We start from the raw sequence: 22,025 nt of genomic DNA, 5'->3' as shown, positions 1-22,025 counted from the left end.
GTGTGTCCCTTCCAACTCAGAATATACAGCGATGGCTCAGCTTTCGTTGACTTTGCTGTAGATCATCATTCTCAGTGGTGATGGTATCACTGAGGGTAGGTCTGAGAATAATGAGATTTAATCCAGCAAAATCCGTTCATAGGTGGTACATTGTGGCAGGCCCAATCCAGACTGATTTACTGTGATAATTTTTCTTTAAACAAAAGTTTTTAAATTTTTTAATAAGAATGGAATGCAAAGAACAATCTCAAATGTTTTAAACTTTATTGCAGAGGCGAGTTCACATGTAAAATGAAAGATAGGAGGTGGTACATAAACCTGTTAGAAATATCTTGGTTTATGGTTTTTATTTGCATCTGTAAATTCCTTTGGTATATTTCATATTCAGAAAAACTGTTTACTTGCTTCACGAGGTTCCTGCATGCATCACTGAAAACTGTCAGAGGTAAATCTTTAGCTGCGGTTTCTAATTTTTCACTTGATCCTGCCCTCTTGAAGTCCTCTCCAGAGACCCATCCAACCCCTTACCCTCTTGCCTGACTTGTTTCTCCCAGTCTGGGACTGTTCCCTAACCCACAATGTTTCTAGGTAGGCACACAGCTATGGATTAATCCTCTGCCCCATCAGTGCACAGACAGTGCAGTGGAAGCACAAGAAGCTCAAGTTTCTCCCTGTTAAGTCTTGGAGTTGATTACAAACTTAAAAAAAAATGCAATTGTGACCCAGTCAATGCTACATCATACTTTATTCTAGTTTAATATTGACCTGTTGTAATGAAGCTTTGAGGTCTTGAACATAAAAGTACTGAAGGTATATTTGTTGTTAGTATTTCCTTAATTACTAGTATGTCTCTGGTTATTCTCCAGGGACCTCTAACTGTAGAATTCTCCCTGTTATCACAGGTAAGTATGAGGTGCAGAACGATTATCCCAAGATCTGAGTTGAGTCGTTCTTAACCTGAGACTGGGTGAAATTTAAACACTTAATTACCTGACAGCTTTGTTCACAGCTGGCAGATGATTCGAGGAGCACAGCACTAGTTTTCTTTGTTACTGATTTTGAGAGACATACCAAATTTAGAAAATTATGAGAGCAGTGGAGAAAATAAAAAAAATTTTGTTTTCCAGAGCTGTTAACCGTTTAGTAAGAATTGTGAGGAGACCACAGCAACTGATACTAATCCAAGAGCACAAACTGTGGATCTGATTGTTTTCCAGGGCTGTGAATTATCGGTATTTGTTTGTAGCATGCAAATTTAAAAAGTTCAGAAGGTCACAGGAAGTCAGTGTTGCTGAACAGCACCTTGCCTGCTGCTTCTTTGTGTGCAGTGGGACATCTCAAACCCAAATGCAGGGAATGGAATTATTTAGCCGTTCTTAGGGGAAGCATGACTGCTGAGGATCTGTGCAGAACACTGGTGTTAGAGTGGAAGATGGAATTTTTTCAGGCTCTCCTATCTTTGTACTGCACTTTGTAGGGTAGGGGTTTTCAGGCACTCATTGACCTGACTTTGTTTAAATTCACTTGTTGCATCTTGTGTGAAACTTAGGCTGCAAGTTCCACTGGAGAGAGGACATCTTTTTATTCTGTCATAAAACTTGTATGACAGAGCATTTGTTTTTATGCACAGTGGAAGCAATTAGTCTGGTTGCTGAAAAGTTGCTAAAAAGGGAATAATGGGATTAAAGATGAGGAAAAACCCCATCAAAAAAACCCTACGCAACCCCAAACAAACAAATAAACAGCAACAAAACCAAAACAAACAACCCCCCACAACAAACCTACACATGGACAAGCTTACTGAACTGAAATTACTACACTGAAGAGCATTTCCAACTACTCGTTGTGAAGTCTGTATAGAACAAATTTATTCTGTGTTCAGTGGATTAACACCATAAATTGTGTTCCCAATAATCTTGTTTTACCTTTATCAGATTGAGTGATCCACAAACTCACTTGGTGTAAAATCCCTCTTGAATTTGAGTGATTTTTCACTTCTAGTCTTGTTTTGTCTGGCTTTGACCTGTTGGTCTGTTCATCCAGCCTTTTCTTTCTCCCAGATATCAAGGCAGCTGTTTGATCACGTAAGTACAAAATTAAGTACAGAATTACAGTTGATTTTGTGTTTATATGCATATACATTCAGATTACTGTTCCTCTGAGAACTGTGCATCCATCCTGAGTCACATTGTCTTTTTTTTACACTATTACTTTTGTAATGTATCAGAATTAAAGTGTGGAGTTCTCCATATGTTGAAAGCCTTTTCAGAACCCACTTGACAGTTGACCATACAATGTGAGACAGTAATCAATACAGTAACTAAGTTACATGAGAAGTTGTGGGTAAAGAGGACTCTGCATTTAGTCATTTGCCTCTCAGGAGGCTTATTTTTACACTGGTGCAGACTGAAGGCGGATATGTTCTCTAGCCATTCCCAAAAGCAATAAATAGCCTTTGAGAGCTTCAGGAGAATAAAATCTGCCAGAAATCTTTGGAATGCATGGAATATATCAGGGGTTTACCCATTTTGTATTAGATGATCCTGAAATGTCGCACAAGGTGTCCTCAAAACGTTCTCATTTGTTGCAGTCTGCAAGTCAAAAGGGTGATAGATTTGCCATCACAGGCCCAACAATTCTTTGTACAACATATTTTTTTAATGTTTCTCCTGTGGAATCGTGATTTGTACTGTTATTTTTGGGATTAATACCTTCAGATGTGTCATCAGTCAGATCAGGGGAGGGGATGGGTGTAAATATTTTCTAATTTTTAGCTCCTTTAAATAAACAGTATCTTTTGAAACAGGAATTATGTCCAGTGCAGATGGTAGTGCATCTGGGAAGAGTTGTGTAACTGGAAAATGGCAAGATAAGTGGATTATGGTCATTCCTTAGTAGTGGCATTTAGAGGGCACAGCAACCCAAATGCTGAAGAAGTCATCATTTTCCCACACTTCCTCAGCCCCATAACCAGGTTTTCTCACCCCCTGTCCATTGTTCTGCTCTCAGTCTCCCCTCTTTGCATCATATTGCAGTACCTGCCTGCTTTCCATTCCTGCAGAAATAACTCAGCTGACCAGAACTGTATGGGTAACCTTGTAAACAGTCATTGGCCGTGTCATATCCACGTTAAAAATTTTTCTTCAGTAATAAAACATGAGATGAAGTTTATATCTGAAATGCAACAATAAATGCCTCTTTTTCTTTAATGCAGCTCTTAATGTTCCATACCACACTTAGCAATGCAGTGTATGGCACTGTCTGCAGACTGAAAGACTCCTTAAAAACCAGCAATAACCTTGAAGCTTTCAGCATCAGGACAGAGAAACGGGGGTTCTGCTGTGTCATAAAGTGATGATAAGGTGAGGAGGTTCAGGACCATCAAAGGAGTTGTATTTCTACAGTGCCCACAGGCAATCGTGATTTATCATTTATTATTTTGCTGTGGTGTTATGCTCTGGAGGTTAGATGAAGTGATAAGTAGATTCTCTATAATCTGCCAGAAAAAGTCTATATGGGAACTTTTAGGTTCAGATTTACGTGCTAAAAAAAAAAAAAAAAGATACCTTTTTTTTTTTCCATTGTGTCGTTTCCTTTATTAGAATGTGCAACTTAAACAATCTTAATGAAGTAGTCTCCTGACTCAGCTAATTATGGCATCTTTCTCCCTGGGTAAGCTAGCTGACCCTGCAAAACCTAATTTAGGTCATGAGGTAAATTGGCATGGCCCTTACATTAGCTGAGTTTGTAGCTAATAACTGCAAAAGACAGCAGCTTTTCTGCTATTGGAAATTGATAACAGTGTAAAAAATTTAATCAAATATTTTGAAGTTAGGAAAAAGCTGTAGGCCCACATCTGTGTTGGAAAGCAGCTGCCTGAATGGGGCTGCATTCTTTTTGCATCAGCAATGCCGTAGCATGGTTGATATAAATGATATTGTAAAGCACTCATTTTGAGATGGATTACTTGGAATCCTTACATTTTGTGGAAATTCATTGCTTTTGCCCAATGACACTGGTGTTTGATAGCTTCTTTGCTTTCATGTGAAGGTAGTAAGTCCAAACATCATATCATATGTGCCTGCAAGGCAAAAATTCTGTCTGCTGCAGAGTATGAATGATTGCTGTTGACTTACACTTCTAAATGGCATGCCTTGTGCCCTTTACAAAGAAATTCTGTGCTATTAATTTCTACCTTCCTGTTACACCCCTTTTAACTCCAATTATTTGTTGTAAAATGTGCATCCTTCAACAGAATGATATACCTGATTTACTGAATGTACAGGGTAAAGTGCAAACTCTAATATAATTATTTGTGTCATGCAGAGCTAATATGATTTTCCTGTAATTTTCCACAGATGTCTTTTTGACTATTATGCTTGAAAAAGAGCAAGGGGAAAGCAAATTAATGATTCTAGATCAAGTATTTCCAGTATTAAAGTAAGTTTATCTTAAATTAGATGTGGAAAGTCTACATGGTGTGTAACAGAGAGTGCAAGCAAACTAAGCAGAGAACATTCAGGTTTTCTGTGGGAACATGTTCTTCATCCAAACTGCAGCACTAGTGTAGGTGTAGGTGCACCCCTTGAGGTTACTCTGGATTCTGCATAAAATGGTCACAAATAAGCAACACACATTTCTGAAAAAAAAAATCCAGGAAACTTAGTTTCTTGCTGCTGTTAATTCTGGAAGGATCTTAAGTCGTCAGGGTAAGTGAAAAGGTAGTTTTTTTGCCAAAAACTACTCCTATTACTAACCTAATAGCCTTCATCTTGAGTTTTGGAGGGTTTCCTTGAAGCTAATGTAAGCCCTGCTAACTTAATCCTTTTGGGAACTTCTGTGTTGTATAAAACTATTTTTAAAATGGAGGTTGTATATGTAGATGGTTCAGTGTAAACAGATTACTTTGTTTTTACTTTTCAGGGGCACACGTATGTTTTGTGTTAGTTTTTTCTCCGGAAAAAATGCAATTTGTTTGGGTTTGTTTGTTTTTGTTTGTTTATGGAGTATGTTTCTCCTGTGTTGACTCTCCATCTGATTTCAGTGGTTTTTATTTCATCACTAGAAGAGAAATTAAATCTTTTTTTTTTAAAAGCTCAGGGGAGATCCTACTGTGTTTTCCAGTATCTAAAGGCTGAAGAAGGGACTGGTTCTTTCTTCACAGGGATGCATGGTGACAGAACAAGAGGCAACAGGGACAAGCTTCTTCAGGGGCATCTCTGTCTGGACTGAAGAAAAGGAAAAAAAAGTCTTCATTAGAGCAATTCAGCACAGGAACTGGTCGCCCACAAAGTGGTAGAAGCTTCTTTCCTCACTGGAAATACACCAGATTTGGCTTAATGGGCTCTGGGTGACCTGGTCTGTGGCCCTGGTTTTAAGAGGAGGTTGGACCTGGGGGGTTCTCCAAGGACCTGGACTTTTCCACGAGCCCACAAATCTCCTGGGTTGTCTCCTTGCTACCTCACGGTGTCGCAAGGCCCCTGATCGTCCCTTTATCTACACACGCACCATCCGCCGTTCAAGATTTGACTGACCCCGTCAGTCAAATACCTGCCTTTAGATGAAAGTATCTAAAGTCAGTCACGGGCTGATGGTCCTTACTGTGCCAGGGGCTTCCATGCCCATAGAGTGGGAAAGGCCTGGCACAGGTGCCTCAGGACCCGCCTGCCTCAGGTGCCTCAGGACCCTCCCACACCCCTCAGGGGCCTCTCCCCACCCCTGCACCTCATGACCCTTCCCCAGGGGCTGCAGCCCAGCCCTGGCTCGTCCCCCCTTTCACAACCCACTGACCCTGCAAGTCCCCCCCCCTTTCACAACCCACTGACCCTGCAAGTCCCCCCAGCGTTTTTAACAAGAGAAAGGTTGTTTTTGCCCTCCATGCTCCGTGAGGGTGAGGTACCTGGCCGGGGAGTGGGCGGCACTGGCAGGCAGAGCCAAGAGGTAGGTTTTGGTCGTCTCCTCAGTTTAATCAGTCGGTTTATAATGAGCAGAAGATGGTGGTGTTTAAATGTTGTTCTGAGCAATCTTCTAATAATGGCCAGGATGATTTTCCCATGTAAATATTAACAGTCAGGTTTATTTGCTGATTGTTTCCCCTCCCAATTAGCAGCATTGCTTAATTCGCACCTATCTCAGCTTATGCAGAAAAGCACAAGGCAGGCTTTGTATCTTTTTCAGATCCAGATGGGTAAAGTTATTTTTTGTAATGTACCTTACATAAAAGCCTGTACCCGTAACAGTGGTTTGGTTGGTGTTTTTTGTGTGTGGTTTTTTTTTGTTTGTTTGTTTGGGTTTTTGTTTGTTTGTTGTTGTTTCTGTTTTGTGGTTTTGTGGGCTTTTGTTGTTTTTGTTTGTTTTTGGTTTTGCTCTGGTTATTTCGGTTTTGTTTGGGGTTTTCTTGTGGAAAAATGTATTTATTACTGCCTTTCCTTCAAGTGTTAGCTATATTTTTTCCCTGCCATTATCAAAACAACCTGTCTGCCTATTAGTTTCCTTCCTTGACCCTCTGACCAGTGGTGAATGAATTAAGTCAGTTTAAAATGTGTTTTTTTCCTGTTTCAAGTTATTCTGGGAAGCTTCTCTCTGTCTCTGGCAGGGTAACAGGGTAATCTGATTTTTTTAGACCTGAGGCCTGGTAGTCAGTAGCCTCTGCCTGTTATCTTCATAGTTTAATTTAGGGTATGTTCCTTCTTCCCCTCACATGGAGAATATTGACTGAGGCAGGACCAAAAGTGGCTTTGATGGTTAGGGTGAGACATAGGGCAAAATTCTGTTGTCCGGGTAGTTTTATGTATCTTATGAGCCTTCTGAGATCTTATTTTCTGCTCCCGAATCTCAGAGTTTTTTGAAGTTTCATTGATCTGGCCTCACTGTGGTTTGTCTCACAGAATCAATTTTTTTCTCAATGTTATTGCTCCTCATCAGTAAAGGTTCTTTTCACTAACAGTAAAAAGACCCCTGAGATGCATTTACCTCACTCAGTGAAGCAGGTTTCCAGCTTTCTCATTAGTGGAACTGAGTACTGAATGTTCTGGATTAATTAAGTTTAGCAAGTTCAAATTTCTCCGTTGTATGCCAAGCGAAATTTAATAGAGCTCTGTTACCTATCAGCTTACCAATTTCAGGAAGCATCTGTTTTTCACCCTTTTTCACAATTCCCGAGAAGGTTGATAGTAAAGATAGCTCTACCAGGGCTGTCTTTTGAGGGAACTTGGTCTGACTGTACTTGCTGGGCCTTCATTTTAACCACTGGTCGCTTATTTGCTTACCTTGCTATTGCACTTTTCTTAATGTTTCTTTCCCCATCACTATCACCTCTAGCAAGGTATTTTAATCTCTTCTGATGAAATATCTTCATGGGGTTGTTTTTGTGCTTTGGTATCCCTCTGGTTTTCCAGATTACTCAAAAAAAAAAAAATTAATTTGCTGCCTTTTCCACAGATAATGTCTTTGATACACAGTTCTTCATACGAGGTGGGGTCAGGAAGGCTTTCTCTTACAGAAATAGCTATTTTAGACAACTGCTGTGTTCCTGGTTGATTAGTCCCAAGTTGTGGCCATGTCACACAGCAGATTTGAAGCACACAGCAGATTGTGCCAGCCTGCAGCACGGCTGCCAAATAGAACCTCCTCTTGTCTTTGTGGCACATTCCATCAGAACTCAGGCGAGGCCATGAACCTCCTGAGAAGCATTCCCTTTCCTACCATTAAAGGAACTAGTCAGGGTAAACTCAAGGCTTTCAGGAGGCTTTTTGCTGCTGTTAAGGTATAAAGAACTTTTTTAATGCTGTTGGGGCAGTCCTTCAACTCTTGCTTACAACGTGCTCTGTCTGATGAATAAGAGGTTGTAGGATTCTTGCTTACAGTGCAAAAATTGATATGTAAACTGTTGCTTAAAGTCAAAAGAAAGTTGCCTAAAGAAGACTCTTCGAGATGCACAGGGAATAATGAGTTTTAGAGATGAGTTAGAGACAGGAATTACAGGATGAAGTCCTCTGATTTATTCTGTGGGAAGCTGGGTGATCATCGTAGCCTCTTCTAGCCTTAAAAAGCAATCATATTTAGAATGGTTTGCTTTACTGTACCAGAGAGATTGAGAGATTTGCCTTACTGTAGCAGAAAATACAATCTGCTCTAACTGTCACAAGAATGTCATTTGCTATCGAAGTAGCTCAGAAAAGGAAAAAGCAGAACATATGAACCATTTGCATAATCAGGAGGGTTTATTTGGACAATGCTGGAAGGAAATTTAGTGGAGCAGGTTTCCACATGCTAAAAATAACAGTTGTTGAAAATGTCTTGCCCCTGAAAGATGTTGAACCAGGTCAGTTTGCTCACTTGATTAAGACAATCTCGATAGGGAAATGCAGTGAAGCAAAATGAAATGCATTCCTGTGTGGGAAGGTGGCATAAGGTGTACAGACATACACTGCAGATGGAAGGGCCATTATTTGGCTTTCCAGAGCACATTATCAGCTAAAGAGCCCTTTATCTTGGGACACTGGTTTTGATTCCAGGCATTAGCCTGTGGGTTACAGCTGGCACCTGACCATGGTTTGCTTAGTTTTTAAAGTTAGAAGTGTTAGAGGTGAAAATCAGGTGTGTTGTCTTTCCAAATGGTACTAGCAGATGTCATCACTATATTTGCATTTATTAACAATCTGATGCCTTCATATATAATAGTTTAAAATTTCCTCCCTGAGCTTTGCACAAGTATTTTGTTACATATTTCTAATTGTTCAAAAGCAGCATTTGAGAGTTTCAGTGCTCTGGAATTCCGTAGTTCTCCTAATGCAGAAAAGAAACCAATCTGCAATTATCAAATTGTAGCACAGATTAGAGGACATAATCACGCTTCCAAAACTGCCAATTACCTCTGACCAGAAGAAAGATTTTGTGAAGTGATAAGGTCCTCGTGTGCTGTACTTCAGAGGCAACCAGAAATTATGAATAACGTTTAAGCTCTTACCAACGTTGAGTATTATCAGCTATTAGTATTGAGTATCAGGGTTCTTTACAGGTGTATGTCACCTTATAATTGCTCCATTACTTTTATCTCCAAATTATTAAAGAATATGCCCATGCAATCTGCTCTATTTTATTGATGCAATGACATCATGTGTGAAGGAAGATTTCTACAAATAAGAATAGAGCATAAGAATGGAATGGTTTTTTCTCTGTAAAAATTTCCTCCTTTCCCAAATAATCTGTTAGAGACTTCAAGAAAGGAGTGCAAGTCAAACCCTTCAAAGCATTTGATAAATGCAGCTGTTAAAAGCACTCGGCTCCAGCAGCTCTTTTTTTGTTCCCCCTGAAGCCTGCTTGGGGTTCCTCCCTGCATCTCTGCCTTGCACATGTCAAAGGAGGCAGGACAGGCACAGAAACGTGGTGGAGATACAGAGCATCTGGAAAGGCCATTTCAAAGCTGGAGGACGGCAGAGGAGTTCTTTAATAATATCTAATTGCACGAAGGAAATACTTCCTCGGTGACTTTTCTGGGGGAGATGTTTTCTGCTCTTGTTTTATAACTGGGAAGATGTTTTATCTGGGTCTCCCCCTCCCCAGTGTGGTTTCTGTCTTATTACTCAGATCAGGGGAGGTTTGCAGCTGAACAGAGATCAAAGAGCTTCGTTGGCAGCTCAGGCCCAAGATGGGTTGCAGCTGATTCATGAGGTGAATGAGCTTTTGTGCTGGGAAGTAGTTCCTGCTTTTATAGTAATAAGATCTCGCAGTCACTGGTTGAGACAGCAGCAGTTGGTGCTATTGTACTTCAGTTAGGAGACCAAAAGCAGTGTTTCCTTCAGAAGTTACAGGCAGCTTTCAGAACCAAATCTTTAGAATATGCATATGGCAATATTGGTAGTTCTTTATGCGATGCAGACAGCTCCAGATTCGTCTCTTACTGAAATAAAACCGGCACTTTATGGTAGGAACATATGTTTTAAATATAGTTTCTGCTACAGATCAGTGATTTGATGTGACTCAGTTTTCTCAAGAAGTGTCAGACTCTGGATGGTATCCTAACATGAGCACCCAAAATTAACTTTATAAATATTTTGCTATCCTGATAGCTGGAAACAGCTCTACTGAGATCTCAGGCTGGTCTCAAATTGAAGAAGGGGAGTGGAGAGGGGGCTGTGCCTTGCTGTGTCTGCACAGGTTTTTCCCTGTTTGGGAAAACTTCAGTCTCCTGATCCCCAGGGTTGTCAATCCAGGACTGTAGTGCTTTACCTCTGGCTCTGTATTCTCAGGGGAAGGCCAAAGAAGGGGCACGCAGAGGGCAGAAAACACCTTTTAAGATGACAGCTGTTTATCACGTTTATCTGTGGAATTAAAGGTTGGCAAAGCTTTGCTGTCCCTGCAGTCTGAGTACATTAAAAAACAAGCAAACAAACAAAACCAAAACATGAAAAACTCCAAACCCGCAACTCTGAGGTTCAGTCTGTGTCCCAGCTTACACCTCAGCTTTAGAAGCCTTTGCAGAACTTGCAAATACCCACAAGTTCTTCTGTCTTTACTTGTGAGATGTTTCTCTACTGTAAGGAGTTTCCCTCTTTTCTGGCTTTAGCAGCCTTTAAATATCAAATCTTCACCTTCATCTGACCACTGTCTTTCCTCAGTGTAGACATTGTGTGCCTTGAATTAATGCGTAGTCTTTTACATAAAAGAATTCTTGATGCTTGATTTCTGAAAGATTCAGCTCACAGACAGGCTCATGGAAAAATTCTCTTTAGAAGAAAGAAGGATGAACCATTTTATAGGCCATTCTTAATTTGGTTATGTCCCTCTGCACCCCCAAAAGAATTAGAACAAATGATTTTCAAAGTCATTAGCTTCTACTTCATATGATGGCAAATAAGAATCACTCTTTGAAGAACTCTTGTATTTGTGTTTTTCTATGTCTGAAAAAAAGAAAAAAAGTAGGAAAATTCCTAATAGGTGACTTGTAAAAGCCTTGATTTTTTTGGTGTAAAATGATAAAGCACCAGGAAAACATCAGGAATTAAGGAAAGCAGACAGAGAAGAAATCTAGGGAGTAAAAAGGGAGAAGCAAGGGAAAATACAGAAACAACTTCCCAGGGGGCCTGGAACTTACCCTCAGTTACTGACAGTGAGTAAGCAATGCCCCTCTCCATATTTGTTGGCCAATCTAATGCTAGATAATTCTAAAAATTTCAAGATCTGTAGTGGCCAAACTGAACTAAGACACACTGTGTTGGTTTGCAGACGTGGGGCTTCTGGAAATGGCAACAGGACTCTGACAAAGCAATCCAGAAGGGCAGCTTTTTGTTGCCTCATCCTTGTAAACTGAGGTAATTTTCGATTTGGTGTAATATGGTGTTTTGTTATACTTTTATTGGGTACACCCATGTTTCAAACCACTAATTTCTGTGGTAGTTAAGCAGTTCTTTCTTATCAAAGAAGCATGACTTCAGAACAGTCATGGAAAATAGGTTATTTGAATGGTTTGTTTTCGTAAGCTGAAGTTCTCAGGTGGTCTCTGGAAGGGGGGCGGGGGGGAAGCCTATTTTCTCATCCAGTTTCTATTCAGCAATCATGAACCAAAATTTTGCCTTCCCTTCACCTGTCTCTAGCCCAGTATGTTGGAGCTGTGGCTTTTTCCACACCCTTTTCACATGGGGTGAAAACTGAGCACGCCACTTTCAGTCATACATCAATATGTTTTGTCTTGTGATGGTGAACTCGAAGCTCTAGAATGTGTCAAACTTTTGATCTGCATAGAAATTTGCATATGCAAACAATAGGAGACACGAAGGACAAACCTAGTCTGAAAATACGTTTCACCTTGAGATTTAGGAAGAGAAAAATGCATGGGGTTTTGAATAGCTTTATTTATACTCCTTTAAGGCATAATAAAACTCCCAGTGCTGAGACAAGAGTGAACAAAAAAATAGCCTCTAAAACCTGAGGAAACATAAAGAAAGAGGCAGTACATAAAAAAAAAAAAAAAAAAAAGAGCTGAGAGGAAGGAGGGCAAAACTGTTATCTTAATAAAATGAGGCATAGGCACTAAGCTTACTGGAGGTAGAGAGATTTGCCTAGTTATTTTTGGGTATTCTGTATAAAACCTTTACTGTTACAGGTATATGACAGTGTACACATAGCCACTGCTTCTCTGCTGGACCTTAAAATGAGTTGCCATTTCCATTTTCCAGCACTAAGGTATGAAAAACCCCAACAAACCCACAAGATTTTAAATATGCAATAAGTTTAGCAGGGAGATTTCTTTATTTGCCTTCTCCTTTGAGGTTTTTAACTGGAAGTCTGAAACACTTTTTAATATGAGCAGAAATTAATTTTTAAGTTCAAATCCTCAAAGCTATGGGAATAGCAGGAAAATGAATTTATATAACAATATTCAGAAGTGTTGACTGAAATGTTAATCTAAGTAGTTGAACCAACACCAGTGTTGATATTTAAAGTGTTCATAATTTCTGGAAATATTGTCTTTCTGTTGGAAAACACTGCATCCTTGAAGTTGTATTGTTCCCTAGGAATGCTTTGGTTTTGTCTGAGCCTCCCACAGAAATCAGGCAGGGAATTTGGGTAGCTTTGAGAAAACCAGCTTTTTTGAGGCTTAGACAGAAGAACTTTGATTTGAAAGAAATGTGGTGTAGTGGAAACAAAAAGAAGCAGTTGTTTGGTTTTGGGTTTTTTTTCTTTTTTTTACCCTGAGTTCTTCTCACCCCTTCTTTCCATGTTCAGCTTCAGTCAGTTTAAGTCTGGTTTCCCTCCTCCCACTCCAACAACAATGGAAAATTCTTACAATGAAACCTTATGATTTCTGTCTCTGCCTTCGTCTTTTAAAGCAAAATTGTTCTTTATCAATTCCCAAAATATAAAATGGTCTAAGCTTCAGCTCAGCTTGCTATTTATGTTAAATAAACAAATTACATGGTATTTCTTCCATACTTCTCTTACTTCTTCTTCAAGATCTAGAAAGTGGCTACAGAAACTTACTCATAACTTTTTTTTTTTTTTTTTTTAAGGAAAACACTATAAAATATTTACCATAAGCCATTTTTTAGGGGAAAAAATTGCAATGATTGTACTGTTCTATTAAACCGCTGCAGAGAAATCTCTGAGTTAAAACATTAAACAAGGAAATGACAGAATATCTTTGAGGGCACTGGAAAGAGCATGAGAAACTTAAAATGTTCAAAGGGATTTCAGCAGGCAGTGCACTGGTAGGACACACGCTACTCAATGGTCGAGGTTATGGCCTGAGCTCTAGAGAGAAACAAATTCATGGAATGCTTGTCTGCTCTTTTCCTGTGCCTGCTCATTGTCCTACAAACTTGTGATTCCTAAAAAGTTGCTTCTCAGGATTTTCATGTGAGCCACTTTGTATTTTAATAACTCTTAAATTCCCAGGGCACATTCATGAATGTTTTTAATTATCATAGCTGTGAGGATACTCTTGCAGATATGATTGAAGCATAATTTATGGGACTACACAGGCAGAGAAAAATCAAAACAAGCTTACGCAGTTCCAGTTTTCAGATAATCTTGTTTTTTCTTCATCTGACTCCTGTTTGATCTGTTTGGAGGTGACAAACACTTTGATTGCTGGAAGTTAAAGAGCATATTCTTGAATATTTACACATTTACTCAGGATTTCCACACTTTTTCAGTCTGCCATTTGTGAAAGTAAAACCAGTTGTAGGGATCATAGGGAGAACAGAAATTATTCAACAGATGTACAACACAACATCTCTGGTACATTCAGTTGTCATGCAGATGTGCAGATCAATGAAAACGGAGGATATTGGCCAACATACAGAGATTTGCTTGTGGAAAGCAGGAGGGAAATTTGAAAAGGAACAGAAAGCCAACCTAGAGGTGGTTTTTAAAATAAGTAATAGTGGCCTAGACATACTTTACACAACAATAAATGACATTGCTTAGTGTTATGTTGTTTTATTTTTCAAGTGCTGTATCACTAAACTAATAATTACAAGAACCTGCTACCCTTATATTTATATTGAATTATATTGAATATTTATATTGAAAAATATAAAAGCTGGACACCCCTATAAAACTAAGGCTTGAGCACCATGGAGGGGTTGGGCTGAGATAAATTTAGCTTTGGAGTGTATACAGTGTTAAAAATTGGTTTGAAAAACAGGCAGCTCTGAGCTGAGGTAAAGGTGTTCCATGTGAAGTTGGATATTTGCTCAACTCTATATTCCTACATCACATGAGTGGATTGGATTATGTGAGATCAGGCAAAGCAGGAGCTTTTGGACTTGGAGTATCTTTCCTGGGCTCTGTTTAGGTGTGCTCTGCTCTGTGGCAGTTGATCACATGATCTAATAATTTCTGTCTCCTGCTTTCCCAGTCTAAGATTCCTTGTCCTGTGTGTTTTCCTCACACTTGCCCATCTTACTTCCTCTATCATTGTCTTTTAGCATCAATGTCCTCCTTCAGTTCTCGTTGTTTGGCTTATCCTGGCTGGCTAATCTCTCATTTCTCCCAAAGAAACAAGGATAAATCCCTGATCAGTTTGCTTTGTGTTCATGTTCTTTTCCCCTTATTTGGTCTGTTTTGGCTGCTCAGGCTCGTGCTCTTTGCTGCAATGGGCTCATCTCTGCCCGTGTCTACAACAGCGAGTCCTCACTCTGCGCTGGCCCTTAAATATTAGTTTGATGGTTACACTGAAAACAAAGAGAGAGCAATTGCTTAAGGGTATCTGTAAATACTAAGGGCTTTAGTGTCAGTTTGACTGTGAAGAAACAGTTCGAATGAATGAATATTCTTTAGAATTTGAGTTGACATAGTGAATTGATCAGTAATATTCTGTGCCTTAATATTGAATGTTGTGATTTTGAAAAAGTGATTTTAGATGCCTAAGTGGGAAGAAGGTGTCCTGATTGTGAGAAGTCAGGTGTTCTGTATCCTTTGGAAAGCAGCTTTTGAGGGTCATAGTGCCCAAAATCTAATGCTATCAAAATTACATTTCTCTGCAAAGTACTGGCCTACAGAATTGAATCCCCTTCAACTCCTGTTAACTTAAATATAACAGTGACAACAGGGTGTGATTTATTCACCCATTTTCCCCAGTTCCTTCTTTAGGAATTCAAAATTGCTTTCTTGCTCCACTGATTTAATCTATACCTTTTCTGTTGGTGCTGAATTATTGTTTCTTTACTTGCAGAACCGTACATATTGCGAACAGATAGAGGGGATTTTTCAGTTTAGGTTCTCACTGCAGGGATGCCAGCGATTATTGGTGAGCAGGGTGGTCCTTGATTCTGGGCTGTGCTGGACACAAGGTGCCATTGCACAGAGAGCAGACAGTCGTGCTTCCTCAGCAGGCCAAGGCCAGCAGCTCAGTGCTGAGGGACTCACCCTAGAGTGAGTCACCCTCGTTTGATGGGAGAGCTCCAGTGCTCCTGCTACAGCTCTGCTGGAAATCTCTGCTGGCTGGAAGAGCAAGAGCTAATGAATCTTGTCTCTGGCAGGTGGTTCTGCAGTGTAAATGGATCGCAATTGTGTTTTGGTGTTGCAGGAAATTGGAAAGCTGGGAAACAGGACTGACTCAACTGGTGTGTGATCTGAGATAAGAGCAAAAGGTGATATTGGCCACAGGGGTTTAATTTGACAATTCCTGGAATTGGCTCTGCCCTGTGTGACTGCATTAGCCACACACAAATAGCCCAAAACATCAGAGCATACTTATTTTATCAACATTAACAAGTCTTTGACAATTTCTGTTAATAATTATGCTTTATTTAGTCTTTTCTATGTAATTTATTCCATTGGGGGAATCTTGTCGTGATCCCACAAAGCAGAATCCTGTGTGCCTTTCTGCTTTCTCAGTGAGAGATAAAGTGATTAATGGTAGCACAGAAATGAATCCCAAGTGCATGAGTTAAACTAATGGGAGCTCAGCTGTTACACCACTAGTAAATGGGAAGGGAAACTTTTCATCTTCCTGACGTTGAAGAGCCCTGCTTCATCATCCCCTTTTCTCTGCTTGTTTTCATTGCAAAATTCTCATTATAAGAAGTAGGAGCTGACATCTGCTGGAGAGAGATCTTATGGATGACTGTTTTCCTGTTAACAGAGGCAAAAATCTAATGAGGGAAAAAGAGAGGAGGGAGACTATATTAAGATGCTGTTTTTCTTGGACTTGAAGGGGGAGAACCAACAATACAAATTGCAATATTTCTTTATCCTTTGTTGGAGGATAAGTATATGTAAAAGCCTGATAGCTCCATCCCTATCCAAGGGAAAGTCAGATCTGCTTACATTTAATGAATCATCCAGTTTTTCCCTGAACATCCATCTTCAGAGTTGCAGAGAGATCAGATGGATAAGTGGGATAAGCAATTGGAAGGATAGTCAGATTTAGAGGAAGGGAAAACTAAAGGCATGGAGGGGTGTGAAAAGAGATGTCAGCAGAAATGGGTGGAGGGAAGGTGTGTGCCACAGTGGGGAAGGGTCGGATATCACAGATGACTAAAGGGGAATGACATGAGAAATACCTGAACTTCACTGGTAATTGCAAGGGGGACCTTCCAGGAAAGGGAATCTTTCAAACCAACAGTACCTAGATAGCCATGTCAGTAATGACATATAAGATTAAGATGACCTCGGTAACGACATCAGAAATACCAAAACATCAGAAATACCAGCTTTGGGTACAGACTGTGCTCTGAGCTCGGGGTTTCACAGGTGATTAACAGGGAGTGGGAGGCAGTGAGATTCACCGATAACTGGAGGGAACCTTTGAGGGAGTGAAATCTTGCAAGTGCAACACAACTTGGGTAATTTTGCCTGTGGATGGTGGAAAGCTGAGAGGACCGGGATAATGGGAGCAGAAACACCAAACGTGGGCATAGGTGTAGCGAAATAATTGGAACCAATTGGGAAAAGGATGTAGGAGTGGCTTGTTCATCGTCGGGGAGAAAAGGATAGATCCGAACGAATGGGGAAAGAATGAGGGTGTAAAAAGAGGGGGAGGAGCGGGGATAAAAAGGACCAGTTAATTGCAAGCAGGTCAGTGCCTCTGCCTGGCTGAGCAGGGCATGTTGTCACCACAGCTTAGCCTGTCTTGTCTCCAAGCTCCGCTCCTGCCCGTGTTCTGCATGAACGTGCTGTCCATGTGTGAGAGCAGGGACACGGCTGATCCCGGGTGTGTGTCTGTGCCCCTGGTGTTCGTGCTCAGCCCTGGCACTGGCCCGACCCACAGCGGGGAACCGCATCAGCCACCCGTGTGACTGGGCTGGGAGCAGCGCTGGGTACCACCTCCCCTTCAGCCCTGAGCCCTCCAGGTTCAGCTTCCCTTCGCAGTAGGGAAAATGTCACACGGCGTGCAGGGAGGGGCGGGTTAAATGTGAATAACCATCCTCCAGTAAATTTCCCGTCTCCTTGGACGGCATGCTGCATGCATCAGTAGTGATTGCCGTGGCATGTTACAGAAATAGCTCCCCTCCCTCCCTTCCAGGAACTTCAGTTCTTGCAGCTGGGTGCACAGTTGTGACAAACTAGCCTCAGCGCGGCTCCTCGGGGCACGCAGCCACAGACAGACTCATCTCTCGCTGTTGCTGTCTCTACCACTAGTCAGAAGGAGCTTGAAAGAGCTCCTGTTGGAGCCAGATTGCCTCTGGACCTCCTCTCTCAACAGCGTGGCACAGGCAGGAGTCTGTGCTGTCCCTAGATATGCTCTGACGGAACCATCTGGGTGTGCTGGAGGTGATAGGAGCTAGTGAATGAATTAGCAGTTACCAAAAGTGAGCTGGGGAGACAGGTGTGTTATGGTGAGAAATCCATAGGCAGGGAGAGGAGATCTCCTCAACAGGAGAGAGAAAAGTGTTGGAAAAATGCAGGAGTCTGGGAGAGGGTGTCCTGCAAAAACCAGCAGAAACAGGATATGTAAATTTGGAAGGCAGGTGAATCAGAGCAGTGAAAGCTTGGCAGTGCCAAATATTTTTTTTATGACAAAATTCCCCATTCATCTTCTGCCTGGTTAGGATCCTCTTGCAATCTTTTTTCTTAACTAAGGTCTCAAACTTTTTCGAAATGCATATGAAAAACACACTAAACCTCAGCTCTAAGACTACTACATTAGTTGCGTTTCCTCTACTTATTTGCTTTAATTCACCTGAAGATGTTGCATGATGTGTTTGTTACTCAAATACCTTGAAGAACAAGGGACTTGTTAAAAGTGCCCCAGTATCCCAGCTGGAGGAAAGAAAGAGTATCTCGGGCTTCTTTTCCAGTGGGGGGATTCAATAGATATAAGACCTTTGCTTTGTCAGTGACTTATTTTGAAACCTAAAGCAAAATATTTGGATGCATTACTGTCTAAAGCCATCTTTAGTCTTTCCCATCGCTGTGTGTGAACCAGAAGGTAATGGGGAAGACGGCTGATGCTTCTAATTGTGTTTGGGGTGTTGGGTGAATATGAACCATAAAGGCATTATTACCACATATCCAATAACATGCTTTTTTGCAGTAGTAGTTCACTACTAAAGTGAATTAACAGATTTCTGTAAGTCATTAGAGGCAATACTTGATGGTGTTATAACCTCTTTACGTTACCTTCTGTTATTAGTACCTTCTTGGAGTAGTGGCTTGTTACCTTGTTAGGATTACTGCACCTTCCCAAAATGTATGGCACAATAATTTTAGCTCATTCAGTGATGCAGTGCAACCTGTTTAAAGCACAAAAGATGTGGTGACATGCAGGCTTCCTAATCATGATGTCAGTAACATAAGAAGAGGTCCTTTTTGGCATTATAAATAAAAATGACAGTCCACTTAGATTCTTTGCATGGCTTGTCAGTTCCAATTCTTATCCATGTTTCTAAGTATTCTCAAACATGTCAAGATCACAACATGCTTTGAATAACTTAAAATATCATTTAAAATCTATCAAAATCTAATAGAGATCGGCATTCCAGTCTTACTGAGTCTTGTGCTTTAAGATCAGATGTGCAGAAACAACCTGCTATCCATAGACCTACATTTTTTCTCAATAATTTGCATACACACAAATTGTAGACACAACAATATTTAGAAACCAGTGAGCAGAGTGGATCTGTCCATGTTGTACTGACTTCACAAATATCAGTGTGGCTGTAACGTGGATGAGAAGTAGGTCATTTCTGCCACATCCTTGAATTTTGACCACATTGTTACCATTAGTAACAATAAGATGTTTTGGTTTTGCTGCTAAAGGCATATGAAGAGTATCATTATCAAAGCTAATCCATGAGGCAGCGTAAGTTAAAGACTTTCCCTTGAACTCATCTGGGGGATAAACTGGAACATATTTTTCAGAAAGAAACCCAGACTTTATTTATAAAGTCTGAATTACTTCGGTGAGGCATTTCAGCAGCTGTTGTATCCTCAGGGGAAAGTGTGACCCTCTTGTCATTAATTTTGCTGATGCTGCATATCTGAGCATGCTGATTGTTGCAGTGATGCTGAATATTGTCTCCTAGATGAAATAAACCTTTTCATTAGGAAAAACTCAGTGTTTTGCTACTATAAATCTACAAAAGCTTTACCAGCTTTTACAAAACTTTCATAATCCTTCCTCATTCACTCTTAATAAGTTCTGAAATGAGTATTATCTGCATCTTGATTGAAGGGGATTCAGTGCTGGCTGCGTTGGCTGCTGCTGTTCCAGTTTCACTTGCCCTCCTGGACAGGTTACCAGATGATTGCTGACTTCACTGGGATAACTTTAAACATTCCTCTTCCCTCAGCTGCAGTTTTTCTTTTGAAAACTTGAAACCACGCAGCAGAACTAAACATGAACCAAGCAGAGTCAAGGCAGAGGGGGGACACTCCTGGAACTGGGAAGCAGAGAGGGGTTGGAAAAGCCAGGCAGTGGAGTTAATGAGGCCAGAATGCCAACCTGACAACTCCCTGAGTGCGAGTGTCTTGGAGATTAACTGCCTGGACAGACTGAAGTGACGGTATCCAAGCAATAACATTGTAACAGCCAGGGATTTTGGCAAATGGTTAATTAGATCAACGATTAATTTATTACCCTGTAAATGAATGGACTCGGTCTGATTGTACACACTCATTGTTGTGCATCAAAAGTTCTTAAGGTCAGTGAATAAAAAAGAATAAAGCATTAGGAGACTGGAAGTCAGACAAAGGGTTACAATCCCTTTGGTGATGGCTGGAGCCTGGTTTTAGTGAGGTTTTTTAATTAATGGATTTTGTATAGCTCTTTCTGCTTTTGAATATGTAGTCTGCTCTAACTTCTAAAGACAGCATGGTAAGGTTTAATGTAATACTGAAATGTGAAGTTAGAAAGTTAATTCAACTAAAATTAACTTTATGACATAAATTAAGCATTCATAATGGTAAAAATGATCTCTCTACATTGTACTCTCTCTCTAAATGTGTGATGACAGATTGCCTGATGTCTTCAGGGGAAAACACAATTCTGTACCCTAAAATATAATTATATTAGTAGCATTTGGAAACATTTGCTTTCAATCTTAAATGTAAAAAAAAAAAAAAGAAAAAAGAAAAAAAAAAGAAAAAAAAAAGTGCAAGTATATAAAAATCACATTTTTCTGTATTTAGACACAATTATGAATTGTAACCCTCTCACTCTGTAATTGCAGTTGTAGGCTTCCCCTCAGCCTCCTGGGGGATTTTCTACCTTTGTACCTAGGCATAGACACTGACACTCATTGCTGTATATTTTTATTTCAAAACTACAACAGTATCTTGAAGAGGAAATTGATCTTTCATAATATTCTGTCTCAATAGGATTCAAAGAAATTGATGATCAGGCCTTTTAAATGTGCCAGAGCAGCTCTGGGCAACTGGAAAGTGTCCTCCAGCTAAAAAAGAATCATTACAATACGAATAATAATTCCATGAAATGTGATTTTTAAAAACTCGACATTACACAGTGTGTGCTTGTGACTTCTCATATGTGTTCTACATTACATCTTAAAACTAATAACATCCTCAAAGTTGGAAATGACAGGTCAGAACTAAAGCATGGTGAGCATAAGTTGCTTTTCTTGTTCAAGACTTTGCTGTGCTACCACTATGATCAAACACTGTACAGTTAAATATTTCAAATTAAATTTAGGTTCTAAACATACTGATAATAGACTAAGCTTTTTCTTCATGTCTGTAGGTGACATGTGTGTGGCACAGAATGATCCACAGGCTGTTGTAGCCATCCTTTTTTTCTTCTTCAGAATTCATTTAAGCTTGAAAAGAAAAGATACTAAAATATACCCTCGTTTGTTTTCAGCATTCCTGTCCTGTGTGGGCTGGACATTTGCTGACATTTAGGAGAAGGTTAATGCTGGTCTGAGAGGCAAAGTGTAATACCAAGTGCCTGAGAGTCTCTTCATCATTCTACTTTTCATCTGGGCAGCGTGTCTGTGTTAATGCAGGGAGATGATATTCCAAGATGTCTGTATAGCTTTTAATTACCTCATTTTAATAACTTTTATAAGTCAAGTGTGTGGTTTCTTCTGTCATCTCAGAGAAAAAGCTCTGAGTGGAATAGCTGATAGGTAACCAAGTTTCCAGAAGGAGATAATTCCAGGTAAACAATATATTTAAGAGATATGTTTTTTTCATTGTAAAAGGAAGATATGTAATATACATCCATAATATTTTCAATTTTCATTTACTTCTAAAAATGCGTTCTCTCTTTCCCTGAATGAAGAGCAAGAAAGAAACAGAAAAGAACTAATCTGTGTTGCATGTATAGTCATACGTAGGCATTCAAAGTGCTGCAGAAGTTCTTATTAAAGATTCATGGCCATCCTTGTTCCCAGGTGTCCCAGAGGTAGTTTCCAGCAATCATGTCCCCAGCAGTAAAATCTGGACTGCCCAATCGCATGTTGATGCTGTTGTCTTCTGCTGTTGCTATGTGCAGACCGCTGTTGTGCTTTTCAAGCTGCTTTTTAAACAGCTAGTACAAAGGTAAATAAAGGAATTGTTAAAGAAAAATGGGGAAATACTTCTCATTCTGTATGTTTTTACAAAAGGAGTTTTCA

The sequence above is a fragment of the Empidonax traillii genome, unplaced genomic scaffold (assembly GCF_003031625.1).
Source record: "Empidonax traillii isolate 1590-97213 ecotype Southwest subspecies unplaced genomic scaffold, ASM303162v1 scaffold652:size654491, whole genome shotgun sequence".
NCBI lineage: Eukaryota > Metazoa > Chordata > Aves > Passeriformes > Tyrannidae > Empidonax > Empidonax traillii.
Note: the sequence above shows the minus strand (reverse complement) of the source record.